This window comes from Sturnus vulgaris, chromosome 1, assembly GCF_052056855.1.
Source record: "Sturnus vulgaris isolate bStuVul1 chromosome 1, bStuVul1.hap1, whole genome shotgun sequence".
NCBI lineage: Eukaryota > Metazoa > Chordata > Aves > Passeriformes > Sturnidae > Sturnus > Sturnus vulgaris.
This window is the reverse complement of record NC_142243.1, coordinates 31,238,205-31,257,219: the sequence shown is the minus strand read 5'-3', so window position 1 is coordinate 31,257,219 and position 19,015 is coordinate 31,238,205. Positions and strand designations below refer to the sequence as shown.

Below are 19,015 nucleotides of genomic sequence, written 5' to 3'. Positions count from 1 at the left end.
CCATGGCCACTCATGAAGCCAGCCATTAGAAGGGCAGTAACTATGGCTGGGAAATTCCTGGCCCATATTCACAGCATGGCACTGAAGGGACACAAACACGAGACAATCTGCAGAGAGGAGGGAGGGAACAGTGAGAGAAAAGAATCACAGGGTAAGTTGAGGCCCTCGGAGAGAGGCGTGCAGTGAACCATGGTCCAGCACCAGCCAGTACACAGCCGAGGCTGCAAGCCAAATTTGGCAGCTAATAAACTTTGTCAGCAACCTTGGGCAAATTTGCTCATTTTCCCTTGTACAAACACGGCATTTTGCAGCTTCCTTCCACTCTCTCCACGTCGGTATCAGTTACTCAGTTTGATAACTTTAGAAGATAAGGCAGGCACAGGGACTGGCTGGCATGCAGACAGCCAGAAGGTGCACATTCACCTGGTCATGGTGACAGAAATCCTGCTACTGGTTTCTAAATCTATTCAAGCCTGTTTATGTGCAGTGCAACCCCTCTGAAAGAGTAGGAAGAAAAGAAGATTTGGATCTTAGCTTGCATGGGAATTTTAAAGGATCATTCTTAATAAAAGTAGAAAGAGATGTACAAAAAGATTAGGCCAAAATATTCAAAGGAAAATAAAACTGTGACTGGGTTAATATCACCAGGTCTGCACACAGCAGCTTGCATTTGAGAAGGAAGGATTATTCTTGTCCTCGGCTGATTTTGTGAACCTGCTTACTGCAGTTAGCAAACGCTTTGGCCGTTGTATACACTCTTGGTTAATTGTTAAAATGACAGACATCAGGCTGTTAAGATGGGAACTTCTTACTAAAGAAGCTATTTTTATTGTACAGGGCCTCTCAAGGCATATGTCACTGATGTTGTTATTTCCAATAGAAAACATCCAAAAGGTTTCAGAAGAGTTTATAACTTGTCCAACAGCCACAAGAGCCAGGAAAGAGCCCAGTCAGGCATGCCAGGGAAGTGACAAGTTTATTCTTCCTTTAGGCTAATTGGGGATTGACATTCCTATATGAGAAAACTGGACAAAAAAGGAAGAAGAGCAGAAAATTGAAAGAAAAGAAGTAAAAAAGAAGCAATGAGAGGAAGAAGTTGACCTGGCTCAATACTTCACTGAGTTTTAAAGCAGTCAGATAGAAGAGATAAAGTGATGAGGAGATAGTAACAATGGAAAACTGTTCAATGGCATCTAGAAAGAAAATGGAAGATGGAAAAGAAATGCCACTATCTCATCTATTCTAAAAATACATCTCTGCACCAGAAAACCCAAGACAGAAATTTATGCAAATAACCTAGATAGTAGAACTAAGTCAAATAAAGAATACCCAGGAATGTTACAAAGATGGGTCAATCAGCAAGTTGGTTTTAGGTACAGAAGAAATCATCTACTTTGAATGCTTGAAGAGGCAAATGGCAGAAAGGGCTCATGTAGAATTCCACCCAAGTGGTGAAAATTATACTGAAATGGTACAAAGACACAGAAAAATCTTGGAATTTACTGCTGATGATAAAGACGGACACACAGAGAAGAAATAATAAAAAAGATGCAAGAATAAATGGTCTCGACCACAAAACTCTGAATCAGAGAAGAAAAAATGCAGGGGAAGAATCTGCTAAGTCTATTTCACAACTCTTGAACATCGTTGAGTTTTCTGAATTTGGTTCTTGGTTACACTGTGTATCCTTGAATTAGATGTTTTTCCCTCACATCACCTCATTTTCTGAAAACATTCTATGCTCAGTTGTAATACCAAGACTTACAGTGAGCAATGCTGAAGCCCAGGGCATCTAATTCTCTCTTCTTTATTTCTCTAGTGGCCACCTTCTCAGACCTGCACACCATCCCTGCTATGGTAGCAGCAGCAATGGAGAGCCTGGAGAGATCTGTCCCTGCTGTGATGTGCTGCTCACAAGTGCCCTTGCTATCGCAGTGGTGCCAAACTGAATGCATCACACCTCCAAAGCTGCAAACCATACACAGACTTGATTGAAGTTTCACCTCCTGCACCCTCCTACGCTCCTCATATTGCTCATATTTGGATTTAACTCTCTAAGTACTGGACTGCAAGAAGAGCTCAAATCAAAGTCTTGGGCCATTTGCCAGAAAAAAAAAAATCAGAATTTAATGTTTTCTTTAGTCTTATATCCTAAGTAATATTTTAATCTCCCCAAATATTGAAAAATTGTTTGTATGGGATGATTACTATTTATATCAATCCTACATTGAACTTTAGGGGAGAGGATGCTTTCCTTATCCAATGTAATTTGTAATTTGGAGTGATTTAGAAGAATTACTTACATATATAAGGAGCTGCATTAGTTTATATGAACTGCAAATACCTGAGAAGGCAATATTGGGCTTTTAGGATTGTTTACTTTAAGCCTTACTCTAGCATCTGAATTCTAGATTTACTAAGTGATACCCAGCACTCCTCTGTTCTTTCCTTGCCCTTGGCAGATGTATTCAAATAAGTACAATTTTACAAGTACAGGCTTACAAAGTAGTAGGTAACAACTGAATTAAACTGTTATGAAGGCCAAGAAGAGAGAAAGTAGATGATTTCTGCAAAATTGAATTCTAGAAACCTTACAGGGTATGAAGAGAAATTATCAAATCCAATAAAAATGTAGTGATAGGTAAAATGAGTTACTTACACAAAACTTTGTAGATTATTATGACATGATGAAGCATAAAAGAACAATTTCTCAATCATTTAATAAATTACTTCTTGGAATATCTGTTCCTAGAGCTCAAACTGTGACATACTATTCATAATTTCCATTATTTTTCCTTAAAACACATAGCTAAGAGATTTTTATTATGCTGTATTGTTAGGCAGGAAATTCCAGCACAGCTGTGGATATAATATAATACCTTGATTAGATCACTATCTATTTGTTAATCACTTTCTGCAAACACAAATATAGGATACAGCATACACTTGAAAAGGTAGTAATAAAAAGAATGCAACCAAATCCTGACCACAGCATAACCCTTCTTTCTCCTTTAGCTTTAGTGAAGTTCGGTAAATTCACACCAGGCATAGATTTGAAACGGCATGTTTTCAGGGTTCATTTGCATTCTCCCCAGTGAATTCCCTATACTACAAAGGACCTTGTGCACTGCTTGCTTTGCACACAGAATAATGAAGATGCCATGTGATCTGCTAGCAAGAGAGCTGTGAGGAAAATTGAGTAATTATTACTGACTACATTTTGAACAATCTTTGCATAAGCAAGAAGGTCTTATTTTGAAAACATTTATCTTTTGTCCAAGCTATACATTACAGTTTAATTTGACAGAGGGAAAAACCCAAAGAACATGAAATTCTCCATGTAAAAAAATGGAGAATGTCTTGCAAGACAACCAGAATATAAATATTACAGTGACGGTATTTCATTAGAAATACAAAAATGTAGTAAAAGTTCTTGAAGGTAGACACAACCCTTTCTTTGAGGATTTTTGAGATTTAAACACATGCAATGGAATAATGAAGACAATCATTGTGGAAAAAAAACCAAACTATTATCTTATGAAATCAGTATCAACTTCCATGTAGAATTCACCACTCCTAAGAACACAAACCCCCTGTTTTCTCAAATGCCCATTTGAGCCTCACACATCACTCTCACTACAGATGTGCAGATATTTCTTGCCTCAGCCTCCTCCTGCTCATCTCAAACATGCAAGTCCTCTAGGTTCACTAAGTGCTTTCAACAGAGCAAGACCAAAAACTAAAGAGCACCTTGTCATATACTTGGCCACAGGTCTGACAGGGCCCATCTTATTTAAGTGTTGGCTCTCTCATAGTTTCTTCCATATGAAACTAAGCAGGAGTGAGGTGCTGCACAGACCAGGAATTAGCCCCAACCAGCTCTATGCCACCACCACCACTTTGTGAGCAGAGCACAGGAAAAGCTAAGCCATATGGATATCAGCCTTTTCATGCTACTAGTCCTCAGGACCACAAAATGCCCTTCATAATTTTATTAATACAGATGTATCCTTAAAAGTCAGCTGAGTGCTCAAGAAGATATGGCTGACATCCAAATCAGAAAAGCCTGGAGGTTTCATACAGAAAGAGGAACTCTGTAAGAGCCTGCCAACAGAAGAAACAGATGTTTTCTGTGCTACAGAACTTCGAAATCCTTGATAGCTACTCCCCACTGAATCAAACAAAACAAACAACGAAAGATAAACCCAAAATCCAAAGCAAATCTGGGGTCAGTATTAGTTTAACATAGAACCATAAACCCTAAAAACAAAGATCTTTTTGCCTGGGATTTAGGCATTCAAGCAGAGAGATGTATATTTATGCCCTGAAAGGAAAAGCCATGAGAGCTGGCCAAAACTGAGCTCTGATGGGGCTTCACAAGTTCCTCTCAGATTCACAGATAAAAATATATGTTCTGTCAGTAGCAAGACAAACCACAAGAAAAAGGCTAATATGTCCTAATGAAAGAGGATTTGGAAATGAAACACAGTAATTTAAAAGAAATCATAAAAATATGGACAAGATTGCCTGTGGCAATGCAGGACACCTACTCTGCTGATATTTGACTTTAATTCTGGTTGAAGCATGAAATTACTGTACTACTAAATTCCATAGAAAATGGGGAGCCAGCTAAATCCTGACAAGACTATAGAAAGAGGAGACCATTATAAGGATGTGATGGGTAAAGTAGTCATGACAAGCTGGAAGGAAATTGGGGAAATATCATTCCCCTAAAACTAGAAAATTTAGTTCTTAATGCTGGAACTGCACAACAGCCACTGAGGGACTGTAAACTTTACATGAGGAAAACACACTATGAAGAAACTTGCTCAAGGGTGGAGGAGCAAGCATTTGAAGTACCCATTACCAGCTCATGAAGAAAACTGGCTGTACATGGACTGAATAACAGAGATTTAGTTAAAAGAAAAATCATTTAACATGTCTGACTTTGTAATATACAGTAACGCTTAAGAGCACAGAGGAGACTGAAGTGAGAACCTGGAAAACATGCAAAGATGAAATGCTGCAAAGAGCATACTTATTGGAAAGAGTTCATTTGAGGATATGCTTGTGTAGGGCATGAGGGCTGTGAGGCATTTAGGCAGGGTGTTCATATCTTTGGGGAAAAACTGAAGGATTACCATGACAAGTACAGTACAGCAAAGTACAATAAAGTACAGCACAGTAAAGTGAAATCAGATGGAGCTCCAGAGACAGCAAGACTGACTGATCTCATCATATTTGTGCTTTTGAGAAATAATTGCTTCTTCTGGACTTTACTTTTCCAAGAAATTTTGGTGATGTGCTGAGTATTTAAGAGGGATTACTGCACAGACATTTGGGATATTGAAAGAATTCTGGAACCCAAGTAAATTGTGTATGCCTTTGACCCATCAGCATATTAATATTTACAGTGTTCATCAACTCTGCTTGAGCATCATTCTTCCTTTATAATTTATTTCATCATTCGTTATGAAAGTTTTTGAAATTCTCAGGTGCTTATCTGTCCTCAGATACCCTTCAGTTGTGGACCCATATTTTATAATGGGTGCAACCCCATTGTCTTCACCTGACATGCTTTCAACTCAAATTTGCACCTACACACATGGCGTGTTCTCAGTACATTGACAGCAGAATTGATTGCAATGTCCAGATTGAAAACAAGCAAAACAAAACCAACACAAACCCAAAGAGATTCAAAGAGCAGCACTGTGTAGTTTTGGTCCTGAGCTACAGATCCCTCAGCATAAACAGAACTGCAGGATGTAAGATTATAAATGAGCTCAAGGGAAAATGTGGCTTTATGTAGGATGTTGATTTTTCTAAAATGAAATGGAAAAATGAGACTATATCACTTGACTGAGCTTTAACATTATGAAAATGTCTAAATTCACCCTTTTGTTCTTTTTCACATTATATTTTCACATTATGATTTCATTTTTAAAATCTAGAGAAATGAGGAGTTGATAGGTCACCCTGCACTAACTAAAAGTTCATATAGATATCTACCAGTGTGTTAACTCACGAAATTTATGTCTCCTTCAGTGCTATAATGTCACTACTTTGCTTCCCTGCAACATGAATACGTATCTCCTGTTCTTGCCTCCAGAAGTGCTAATTTGCACAGTAGGGGACTGGTGAAATTGTTGCAAAGTAAAAGGAGTTTGAAAGCTGGCTTTCAAAAAGCCCTTAAAAAGAGAAGAAAAAAAAAGTAACAGAAAGAAAAGAAAAGAAGAAATTACTGTGGGAATAAGGAAAACATAAAGGGTAAAAATGTGAAAGGAGAAAATGAAGAGAGATATTAGAAATAATTTTTTTCCCCGTCCTTTCTTAAAAAAAGTATACAAAAGCAATAGTAATGAAACAGAGACAAATAGCATTGTCACAAAGAAAAATGCAGAAGGTAAGCACCATTATTGACCATGTCACTGAAGTCTGTAAATTGAAAATTATACAGAATATGTCACACTAGATTGTATACAAGTCTCTATTGGCCTTTAAGCTGCAGAATAAATTTGTGGAATGAAGAAGTAATGGCAACAGAATTAGAGTTAGGAGGTAACTTCAGCAAAACTTAAGTAAGATTGGAAGAAGGGAGAGGGAGAGGGAAAAGCTATGTTATAAAGTGTAAGAACTTGATAAAAACTCATAGTCAAATCAGAATGCTTTTTAGAACAGTAGTGGTTAAACACCTCAGAAAATTCAGAGAGCCTGCACAGAGGATCACTGTGGAATAATCTGCTAGGAAGACTCTTCTAGTCTCCAATCAAGCAGATTATTTTAATACAGAAAGTATGAGGCATATATCCCTTTCAAAACATTCTCATTCTTAAGGGTTAATGGTTTTCAGACTTCTCATTTTCTTATCGGTTACACAGATGTTTCAGATGATGTGTGAATTGAAGCCTACATAACCTGAAACTTCCTAAAGATGCCACTGCAAAAACAGTTTTCCCAGCTACTGCTTTCCAGCTCTCAGGAGAGAACTACAGTTTTCCTCCAAAACAATATCTCTAAAATAGAGGTTAGGAGAGACACTTGTTGCAATTAAGGTATCATATTATGTGCATTGCTGAACAGTTTTAAATCTGAAAACACCTACACGGATACTTTAATTTTTCCAGTTTTATACGGCATAGGAAAAGTAGGAAGAATTAACATTTTCTGTGAAATTTCAATCATTTGTGCAAAAGTTTAAGAGTTGAGTACGCATCTAGAATTACTATATGCATAATGAGAAAGAGTATTTACAATTGCACTAACAACACCACAAGCTCCTCATGAGCATCTTGTCTCTCAAGTGCCTTGGAGTGTGTCCAAGAGTGAAACTGAGACACAGAGCAGCTATGAGACTTTCCCGTGAACAGGCAGGAAGTCAAAAGCCAGACCTAAGGAGCAAAGCTTGGTGCACACCAAGGCTCCGCACAGGCAGGGTATTACAGGAGCAACACAAGAGAGGCAAATTCAGTGCCACATGTCAGCTTTCAAGAGAAGTATGCCAACATATGCTGGGTTATGAGATAACTGAAATATGTTGCTATTTTGATCAGCTCATCAGTGTTTCTTGACCCTGAAATATGCCTTACTTTCCACTGCAGTCACAGTCTCAGGAATCACCTCCAGAAGTGTTCTCTGATGTTCATCAGGCCCAGGGCTCAGACTTTTTTTCTAACTCCTGCAACTATGACCTTCAATTCTTCATCACTGGACAGATCTGGAACCTCTCCTATGAAAAGACAAAGGGGTAATTAACACATGACAAATAATCATCTACATGGTATTTAGCCCAATGGGGTTTAAGCACATAACCAGAGTTATAGTATAATGCTACATATATCTAGTAACACAACAGTCTCCTACTGCTCTCTATGCCTTTTCAGGTTTGGTTTTTTTTGTTTGTTTGTTTTAAGGGATAGGAAACAATTTTGTTTTGAATTTGCTTTGATAGGAAGTTCACTTATAAATTATGTTCCCCTCAGAATGGTGGTTCTTTTTTCACAGGTTGTTGGGAAATTGTTTACTAGCCTGGTTGCAAAAGTAAATATAACTAAAAAAAAAAATATTTCAAGATGTACTCAGCTGTCCAGATGTGCATTTTTTTCTGCCATCCTACCCCCACATCCAGATTCTCTAATCTTCAAAACACAGCTGAAGCTTCACTGCTACATGCTATGCTTGTGCAGTCATGGGGACATTGCCTGAAATTAATGAAACCACACCAAAGAAAACACAACATTAAGTCAAAGGGACATTCTCATTTCCCCCAGATCAATACACTTAAGCCTTAGCAATTTGTCTCCTCAATGGGCCATTCTTTCTTAACCAAATTTGACTCAATGCTCAAGTTGGATGGCTTGATATGGCCTCTCTAAAATCTTCCCCTACAAATACCTGAAAGAGAAATAATCTCTTTAAAGTTCAATGAAAATGCAGATCATTTGTCATTGGAAAAGATCTTTCAAGAAATTTGTTGGTTTAATCACCTGATGCCAACAAGTCATTAATCAGCACAAGAAAGCATTCATCTGGAACTTGGGCATCTGTCAGCAAAAACACTGTGGGCATGTTCTTGGCACCCATCTTGATGTACAAACTGGCAAGATCTACCTGTAAGGAAAGGAGGCAATCACTCATATTCTGTTAAAATGTTGGTACAGAAAAAGTGTGAAAAACATGTTCCTGTTGGCAACGCATTGGTGACTTCTCCTTACTTTTTTCAGTTTATTTACATATCACTAATTTGCTGTATAACATCCAAAGTGAAATGCAGTTTGCCTTTTTTCCCCTATATCAAACACTGAAGTTTTGACATGACCTAGTGGTAAAGATTGAAGAAATCTCCCCATGAATGAACTAAAAAGGGATACTGTAGCCATGAAAGCTCCCATCAAGAACAGCCATTGCCATACCAAGAATGTGGGAGAACGGTATTGAAGAATCAGATCCATTTTAAATTCTGTTGTTTCTGAAAGACATTTTTTTTGTTAGTGAATTTCTTTAGGAAAGCTTTCTTAGCTGCAAAAAAAAACCCCAAAAAACGGAGGTGTGCATTGTTGCCCTGAAGGAGACATGGTGTGAGACCATGTGGTTTAAAAGTGGAATGCTTTTTGGCTTGGGTTTCCAGAAAGAAAACAACCCACTTCAGATGCATTTGAGTGTGACCACATTTGAAATACAGAATAAGGTCAATGCTGGCTGTTATGACCAAGCTGACACAAAACCTAGCAAAGCAAATCTTCAGGCTTGTTAACAGAGGCTTAGAAATTTTCCTGCTTGGAAACAGCAGGGAGGAAATGACCACTTAAGTCTACATCTTACACTGCACCTCATTTGACCAGGGAAGGAGGGCACAAGAAGTCAGACACCATGAACACACTGAGGAACACACTGCAATTTTCAAAGCAGAACAGCATCTACCTCCCTCTGAACACCAGAGACTGAGAGAACCTTGAGCCACACATGCTGTGTTTGGCTGTGGACCAAGGTAACATAAGGGCTTTTTGGGGTCTGGCATCCACCAAACTTGGCCACAATCAGATCCTTATTCAGCCATATCTGAGATTCAGAAATATTTCTTGTCCACATGGAGTGAAGAGAAAAATATTCCCTCCTTTGCTGTTTGCCCACATAGCAAGCCTTGCAAGGTCTGTAAACCTGAGAAGAGCATCTCACTCAATTATATTCCTAATCTGTGAATACAGACAGTTTAGGTGACTAAAGGACTCACATGCAACAAGGACAAAATTTTTTCTTACGTTCATCCGCTTCAACTTTTCACCCCTAAACCAACAAATGTTCAATGACACACAAAAATTTGTACTAAATCACTAACTATAAATACCAGAACTCCAACCACATCTTTGTAACATGTAAAGCAGCTGCCTTGGAAAAAGTGGAGAAACTACTAAAATTCTGTGAAGCATATAAGTGGACTAAAATATATTTTCACCACACAGTTTTCAAAAATAAAGAAAAGAGGTACAGCTGGAAACCACAGGAACCACAGTTGTTAGTGTAAATTCCACTGTTTTGCCTGTGATTTTATCAAGTCTGTGCAAAAACACATTCTTGAAGTCGTGAACTCAACAGACTCAAGTAATGTCTATTAGTTTACCCTGAGGCCCCAGTTTCTTCTGTTTAATTTGGAAAAGCTCCAGGGAGCAGATATATCCTGCCAGTCCCGACAAGCTCTGTTTACCACCTATTCCAATCAGAAGTTCATAACCCCTAGAAACTTATAGGATAGGACTGATTCAGGACCTGATGACAAAACATCATTAAAGTAACAGTAACATAAAGAAAATTCAACAACCTTCTTAGCCAAGTTTCTCAATTCTGCAATTTTATTGCGCCAAGCCTGCTTCCCCTCCCTCACCTTTCCCGATTTTTCTCAGTTTTGAGATAATGTTCTCCTGACACCTGAAGGTACATTATCTTCATCTCAGCATTTGCTATTGCTTGCAATGTTCGAGCAAGTGGAAAGAAACACTCTTTTCCTTGTCAAATATTGAAGAAATATCTGCCAATGACCAGAGCTGCCTGATTACACATTCTTTACGTTGAATTGCTCCAAAGCATCCCACCAGGATTCTGGTGGGCCCTGGCTGAACTCAGAACAGAGACCTAGTGAACTTGAAGGGAGGTGGATTAGGCTGTAGGAGCACATGAGGATTTCGCACCTGGCAATTTGCACCACAAAGGTTAAAGGACAAGGAATCACTTAATGAAAAATTTTCATCAAACTTTAATTAACTCTTGGAATATCTCTCCCAGACTAATTAATGCATGCTGTTATTTGCTGATCATAGAATACCGTAGGAGGAATGAGGCCAGATGAGGACTTGCTCTAAAATTAGACGAGCTCTAATTGCTAAAATTTTGAAATGTATATATTGAGGTAATTCATCCCAAAGAAACCTAAATGTTTGAGACGTTGAAAGAAACCTCATGTAGTTTATATTCTAATAATTTATATAAACATCTAACACCTATTTTCAAAATTTCCTTTTTAAAAATCGGATGCAGATTCTAAGGGATGAAAGACCAGAGCTTAGAGATAGCAGGTGGGACCTTTTGCTTAATTTTTGCTACATTTAGCACTGAAATATCCCCTTCATTCTCTTTATGTCTCATGCCACTGAAAAAATTTATTGAAAAAAGCCTTGAAAAAAACATTGATGAGAACCTTCTGAAATAAAGGTATAATGTGTCTAATCTGGTTGCATCTAATAAAGAGCTAAAAACTTGTCCAACCAAAACATTACTGGAAGCCAATTCTCTTTGACTTCACTGTAGAACTTTGACAGCCTTATTCATGATTTCACAATGGATCCATAAAGAAAAACCCATAAAAGGTGCAGAAAAAGACTTACAGGATTTAATTTCACAACCACTTTTCCAGGACTGCCAAACTGTAAGCCTAGGACACCCTGCCACTTTGCCAAACTGAGATACCACTCTCGGTCAGGAGACTTCAGAGAGAACATAATGGCTTGCCAACATTTTCAAGCAAAACTAGTGATACCTGAGAAGACTTCTGTCTGCAGGTCTGATGATTATCACATCAACCTCTAAATCAGCCTAAAAAAAAATCTATAGTCCTTTTGAAAGGCCCACATGATTATCTTTGAAATTTAAGCATTTCTTTAATCCTCTTGGAGTGAAACTCCTACAATAGATTGCTTTGTCAAGAGTGCCTTCTCTTATATAGCTCCTCTCTGATTACGTGCAAAGTGAAAAACAATGACATTGAAATCCTAGTGCAACTCACTGAGAAGAAAAGTTTGTGTGTTAAACCATTTGACACTGCTTCAACAAAACTAATCTCTGCCAGCAGGGGCCTCTGTCTCTTTCTGGAAATCACTGATATTACACATGACCAGAGTGATGGTATCTGTTGAAGAAGGATTACAAATAATGACAAGGTGCAACAATGATGACTGTGCCTCACTTCCTCAGCAAAATCTTCATCTTCTGAAAACTGGCTGGGTTTCTTTCTGGGCAGGAAAATAAAGCAAATGCAGTAAATCAGATTTTAGAAACAGAAGCTGAGATTCGGAGCCATGATGGGTACTAAGATATTACCTGACATGAAAAAAAAATCACATCAAACTGAGGTGAGGTAAGCATACATATGAAAAAAAGTTATGGATAATTAAAATAAATCTATGATGACACTTAAAAGTCTTGGCTGGTTTAGATATTAAAAAGTACAAGGCTGGGCAGCAAAGAAACTCCAGGTCGGCCATGCAGTGGCATTATTTATTATATGCTTAAAGGTATTGTCCTTGCTTTGAACTAATCTAATTTTAAAAGCATTTTCCCTTTCTTGGAAACAAAAGACAAATATTGCTTTTCTTATAAAGGCCTGATGCATCACTAACTAATTAAAAGACACGGCAAACTATCTACAGCATTATAGATTATCTCTCCAGTCTCCGAAAATAAGCTGTGTTAATTTCTGTGGAGTGAAAAGAAAAAACCAACCAAAAAACCAAACAGTGGATCTCTGTTCAAACAAACAAAATGGAGCTCATTTTTAACACTGAGCCACAATCTGCTCTTCCATAAGGGCACCAACGAAGTCTCTGTATCAGTTCTATTGCTGCATGGTCCCCTGTACAAACCTTCCATTAGCAGGGTTACGAGTTTGCACTGCAACAGCCCCTGAACAGCAAAAAGCAATGACTTCATGTGCATTGTTAGCATCCTGATGGGTTGTATGTTCCCTTTACAGATATTTCAGTTACACTCCCTGCATGGCACCCTCAGACAAGACTGGATTCACAGAAACACACACGTCATTGTAGCTCCCTAGGAATTCCTCAAGTAGCTCCCCACTGCTATGTAGAATTTCAAAAAATAAGACCTGTTGTCACTCAGTTTTTAACTTGCACTAGGAAAAATACTTTCCAGCCACTAACATACCTCAAAATACTTGTCCATAGTGTCCATCACTATTTTGTAACAGAAATTACAGTCTTTGCTTATCCCCATAAACATGTGCTGACTCATGATCCAGAGATAATGAAGATCATTTGGTTGCTGTAAGCACTTGGGTGTAGCAAACAAAACGCCCTTAAAGATAATTTTTTTTTCTTTTGTAATGTTGTCATCTGGCATCAAAGCAGCATGTCTTAAGGAAGACTAACTGATATATTCTGCAAAGATATTAGTTATACTTAATAGATATCCAATAGACGTTGTGCTTGAATCTACATATTCTTGAACATGAACCAGGATGTCTCTAAAATTAGCAAGTTCTCCAGCCAGTTGAAAATGTAAAACATAGTTAAAACAAATGTCTGCTTTCCACTGACTGGCACTCTTAGGTGAGCCATTATGGCTTGAGGCTCCAGGGCAGTACAGGACACATGGAAACATCAGCACTGCCAGCACCTTCCATGGTCACGTGCCCTGTTTTTTGATACTACTCAAGAAAACAAGACAGAGGTCATCATTACAAAACCAGCACTTTCTCAACTGTCACCTCAAACTTCCCTCTTTCTCAACTTCCATGCCAGGATGGGTGTAAAAATGTGTGATGGGCCAGTGCAACCCCACCACAACAAAGTGTGTGGTGTACAGGAGGACCTGACAAATCTTTGCCTCCATGCCTTCACAGTGATCCATGGGGTGGGTAGACAAAAAAAAATATTCTGTAAAAGAATAGAGTTGCACTCCAAGAAATTGGAAAGCAGATGAAAACAAACCAGGATCAGACTCACCTGATTTTACAAGAGAGGCCAGGATTTGCTGACCGTATTATATCCTTCCCTCCTCTGTCTTTAATCTCTGTTCTGGTGTTCAGCTGCTCTTTGAAGACCATGCTTCATGGGAAGGGTTGTCAAGCATGTGGCTGAGTCCCCATCCCTGGAGGTATTTAAAAGACGTGTAGATGTGGCACTTAGGTACATGGTTTAAGGGCGGACATGGCAGTGCTAGACTAATGGCTGGTGCCATTGATCTTAGAGGTCTTTTGCCACCTAAATGATTTTGTGATTTCATGATTGTTTCAGAGCTTCTTCAATCTCTATTTTGTTCTACCTAGTCTTCCAAAATTTGTTTTATCCTTTGAAATTTTGACTTTCTCTTCTCAAAAACCAAAAAAAGTAAACGCAGCAAACTTTGCAAACCAGTGCTCTGTTTCCACTAAATATATTTTCTGTCTCAGCTTTCTACCCATCTGACCTACCTGACCATGGTCACTTTAGGGCAGGGACTATCTTCTGCTTTGTACAAAAAGTATTTGTTCTTTATCAGTCCACAATTCAACATCCATCATTAGACTGTAAAGATCAGCAATAATGGAGTGTTGTCAGGTACATTAGCCCATGATATAGACCTGAAAGCCATTGGAGAGGTCTCTCATATTAAGGATGTAGTGGAACTTCATATCAGTTGGTGGGAAGTTTTGAATCCCTGCCTGGGGAAGACATATGTCCTATGGCTCAAATATTCTTGATTATTGGTGGAATAAAGGCTTATTGCTGGAAGTGGAAGCAAACCATCTTTCTGTAGATGGTAATCAGGGAATCTGAAGAAATAAAGTTGGAGGCAAATTCTGCAAAATGTCCCTGAAAATAAAAAGGGAAAAGGAGATGAAGATTCTCTACCATCAGATAGCAGATAAGAGTCAATGAAGTGTTAAATGACAATACAGCCTGGTGAGTATCCAGCTACTTGTGTGTCACAGAAAATTCTTCATTTCTTGCCTCATTCTTGATGCAGTTCCACAGCAGTTGCATGTCTGGTTATGAGCCCCAAGGGCACATCTGACAGATGAATGACCACATGAGACTGCAATTCAGGGAACACTCATAATAAATCTAGTGTGTCTCTTTCGGTTTAGCTGTAAGAACAGCAAGATTTTCAACCTCTACTAAATTTTCAAACATTATATTTTCTCTTATTTCCTTTCATCTGCTACCTATTGTAGTGGAAAGCTAAATAGTAATTATTTAATGTATTAAGTGTAGGATTGCTATAATATGACACTTCAAACCCTAGCTGGAACTTAGGCTTGATAATGAAGCTTCCAGCAGCTGGATTCATATAGGCAACATACTGAAAATTATGAATTTCTTTAATACTTAGCTTCTGCCTATCATAGTTGAGAAAGAAAATATAATTTGATTAATATCAGTAACAAAACACTGAAGCACTGCACATTTCCAGGCTTAACCTCAGCTGAAGAATCAACAGTTCTGTCGTACAGGAAATCTGAGATGCAAATATCCACAGAAGTATTGAATTGGGATTGACATTTTAAAATTAAGAATAAACACACACTTTCTATCACATAGTATTTTGTTCAAAATTTCTGTTGCAATTAAGATGCTACATTTTTACAAAGCTTCTGGTAATAAAGGAGATGAGTAAAGCATGGTCAAAAAAAATACAAATCAGTTTGAGAATGCACACAATCATCACTCATCACAGATAAGAGGAAAATGAGCTGATCTCAATAAGAAAAAAACCAGCAAAGATCATCATGGAGTATGAAGGGCGTGCTCCTCTATTTGCTGCATTATCCAATACTCTTTCTGGCTCTCCAGATGACACAGCCTCTGGTGAATTAAAAAGAGGCCACCTAAAAGGTGAAATAAAATAGAATAAAAATTATAAAAAGGGCTCTGAGTTGCCGGCAATTTGTATTCTTGTTGTCCAAATGGGAAGAGAATCTTGTTTCTTTAGATGTTAGCATACTTCTCAACTAGGACAAGCAGGTCTTTAAAAGAAATACTGTAAAAGTAAAACTCATGAAAAATGTAGTTATTCCCTGCTCACATCAACAAATCCTTCCTTCCAAAAACTTCATAAAATAATGCATTCTCTTTCTTTCCATTGTTTGCAATGAATTGTACTCTATTTTAGAATTTTTAAGTAGTTATAATAAATTCCTGAACTGCATAGTCAGCATTTTTCTTGATTTGATCTGTTTTGTAAAACTGTACATTTTTAAATTTTGGCAAGGTTTTGTTTTAAGAGAATTCAAAACCATTCAAAAGAAAGATACATCAACCCTTTTAAGCACTAAAGATTTTGAGATCTTAACTCCGAAATCTTTGTGAAATAACAAAAGGTTTCCTGTCTCAAAAATATTATAGTTTTGTGAAGAAAACAGGAGAGCATTAAGACGATAGCTTTGCATGTCACTGAATTAGACCTGACCAATTTCTCCAAGCCAGAGATGTTTCAGATTTGAGTAGTCACTTCCGTTTTTTTTGTTCTCTCTTTACATCTCATTCCTTAACAAGATATTCAGCTGATGCCTGCCGTCATTCCTTCATGGGATGAAGTATGACCTAGTGAAAAAATTTATTCAATTCATCTGCATTAAAAGATGCAAGAACAGTACAGATCATTCAAAATATTTTCTTTCATGACATGCTTGTATCTGAACAAGAATCTAATGTGTATCTAATGTGTATTTATTACACAGAATATTGTTCTTCCTGTAACAGAATGAACTAAAACACGAATCTGTTGACTTTGGACTGGAAACTTTATATTTACACAGGTTCTGGTTAAGGAATACAATATATTTTAATTGCCAAAAAATTAAATTGTCATTTGGAAAGTAAGAAGGTTGTCACCTACTCTAGGTGGCACTGCCTTGGCATCTTGGACTAGATGATCCCCAGAGGTCCCTTCCAACCCTAACAGTTCTGATATTCTGTGATTCTGTATTTAACTTAATTGCCCAAATCAACTGAATTATCCTTCAGTGGCCATCTTCTATGTTTTTATTCTTATGGAAGAAAAAGATTGTTCATTTGAACCAGTATAATAAAGTTTCTATGGATTTTGTCTGTTGCCTTTACAGGTGAAGAAAACATAGAGGGTGTTAGAGGCTAAACGCCTGCAATTTAGGGAATCTGTTCTTGTATCTCAGCCCTCCCTGCTCTCTGTTGTCAACCAGCAGGGCCAACATCCAGAGCTCCATCAAAAGCAGATGAAGGACACTTCCCTTCCAAGACTCCATAGCCCCTTCACTTTCTGCTTCTCTTTTCTAAAACGGTTTATAAGCTCCCAGGAGCATATGCTTTTCTCTTTAATCAATTAATTTTGAAGTTTGCTGTTTTTTCTGTGGTTTAGGGTTGCCATCATGGACCACAAGACAAAAATGATATCATAACATTAGTTAGGAAGCAAATGCTCACCAGTAATTTGGTCCAATCAACCAATGATTGATCCAAAATCAATATGCTGCCAAATCAATGCATGAGGCCAAATCATCCCATATCTCTCCGCTTCAGGCATATTCAAATCACCAATAAAATGGAAGAGTTTCTCCTTCTTTTACTGGAACATAGGTATGACCATGTTCTCTCTCCAGTTTTTTTCCAAACATTCCTGAAATATAACACAAGTCATAAAAAATATTACCATACAAAGCAACACTGAAATTAAACAAAATCAAGAATTCAAAATCGTGCTGGATAAAATTTATGGAACATTTCACCATGTACAAGCTCAAGGTTTTCTTAACTATTGAAGTCCTTAGTAATCAGTGAAACTCACAGATAATCTTTGAGACTATATCACCCTGGAATTCTGAATTCCATAAAAGTCTTGCTGATTTAGTTGATTGACTACTTCACAGCTTTTGAAAATTTCACAGCATATCCATCTGCATCCTTTGAAACTGAAATGCTTTGAACGTGTGAAATCCCCAGGTATCCTGACACTCAGAAAATTAATCAGTGAGTAGATTATTTTCTCCTTCTCCTGGGAAGGATTAAATAAGGTCTTTACCGAAATAAGTAAAGTGCAAAAATATGAATGATAGATATAATTTAATCAGGACATTTAATCAAGAATCTAATGCAATATCATCTCCCAGACAAAGGCATATCAAGATGATTGTACTAAATTTCAGCCTATTCCCCCAAATGAGGTGCTTATGCAATAGTTAATGCAGATCATCAGGTTAAAAATTTACTACAACAGTGAACAAATTAACTCAAAAACCCTTATGTATTCATCAGAAATGTAAAATATTGAGACATAAACTTTGTGTTGATACAATTTTTATCCAACTGCACTACTGCCCTTAGATGTGTAAGGGGACAAAAAGCTACAGAAAGCTGAAAAGTCATGTTGAAAATACAGAAGAAAATTTTATTAAGCATTATTATAATGCTGAACTCTGGTACAATGTGATCCTCAACTTTTGTCACTTAGTGAAGTATTCCACAGACACATAAGATCGGATTCATCATCTGCAGAAGTTTGATTTCTAATTGCACTCTTTCAATTTTATGCATGGAAAGAGAAACCTGCAGAAATCACCAAGAATTTATTAAAGCCGAACTGGAAAACTAATAAACAATCTTCCTTCCTAGGTCATATATTTTTGTTCTTCAAATTATCACGGAAAGTATTTTGCACAAAATAAAACCACAGTAATAGGTGGACTTCAAGGAAAACTTCAGTATGTCACAGTGACTGAGGCTCTCATCTTCAACAAGCAGCCTAAATCCTCTCTGTCTCAGAGCTGGGATTTGAACCAAAGGTGGTTATAAAACATTTAGGGAATACAGTGTTTAAAATCCTCACAGCACAGCAGCAAACTCAATACTGTTCTGCAAGAGGAAAAAGATTTCTCAAAAGTTTTGTACAACTAACCCAGATTTTTTTTTTGCCCAGTCAATAATGTAATGAATTGTTGATATACCTGCTATTGATTTTGAGATGATGAAAGCCAGAATTTAATAAGACTTTAATATTTGTCAGTAAGAAATGCCTATATGTATTAAAAACAAAGAATTATCAGTTCCATGTATAACAAGTAGAAGAGGAAAAAATTCAGACTACGGACTTTTAATTTTTTTTTTCTATTGCACTGTGTTAAAATACTTTGGGTTGGGCAAAAAAATAAAAAGAGTGAAACGTAAGTATATGGTTTTGAACCTGTATTGCTTATTTAAAAACTGGGCAAAATGTTCATGAGAACTTGTAGGAAATGGAAACTGCACTTGCACAGGGACAGCTGAAGCCTGGACAGCAC

At 37.5% G+C, this 19,015-nt stretch overlaps 1 protein-coding gene across 1 annotated transcript in view; it reads right to left on the bottom strand.

The window, feature by feature from the left end:
* Positions 1 to 19,015, bottom strand: part of DNAH11 (dynein axonemal heavy chain 11) — a 138,108-nt gene that overhangs the window by 70,376 nt on the left and 48,717 nt on the right. Inside the window, exons 15-19 of the mRNA XM_088162916.1 lie at positions 17,166 to 17,358; positions 14,195 to 14,576; positions 13,728 to 13,872; positions 8,484 to 8,607; positions 7,587 to 7,726 (exon numbers count right to left, since the gene is read on the bottom strand). The gene's annotated coding sequence lies outside the window, so the exon portion shown is untranslated. The remainder of the gene's footprint in view (positions 1 to 7,586; positions 7,727 to 8,483; positions 8,608 to 13,727; positions 13,873 to 14,194; positions 14,577 to 17,165; positions 17,359 to 19,015) is intronic.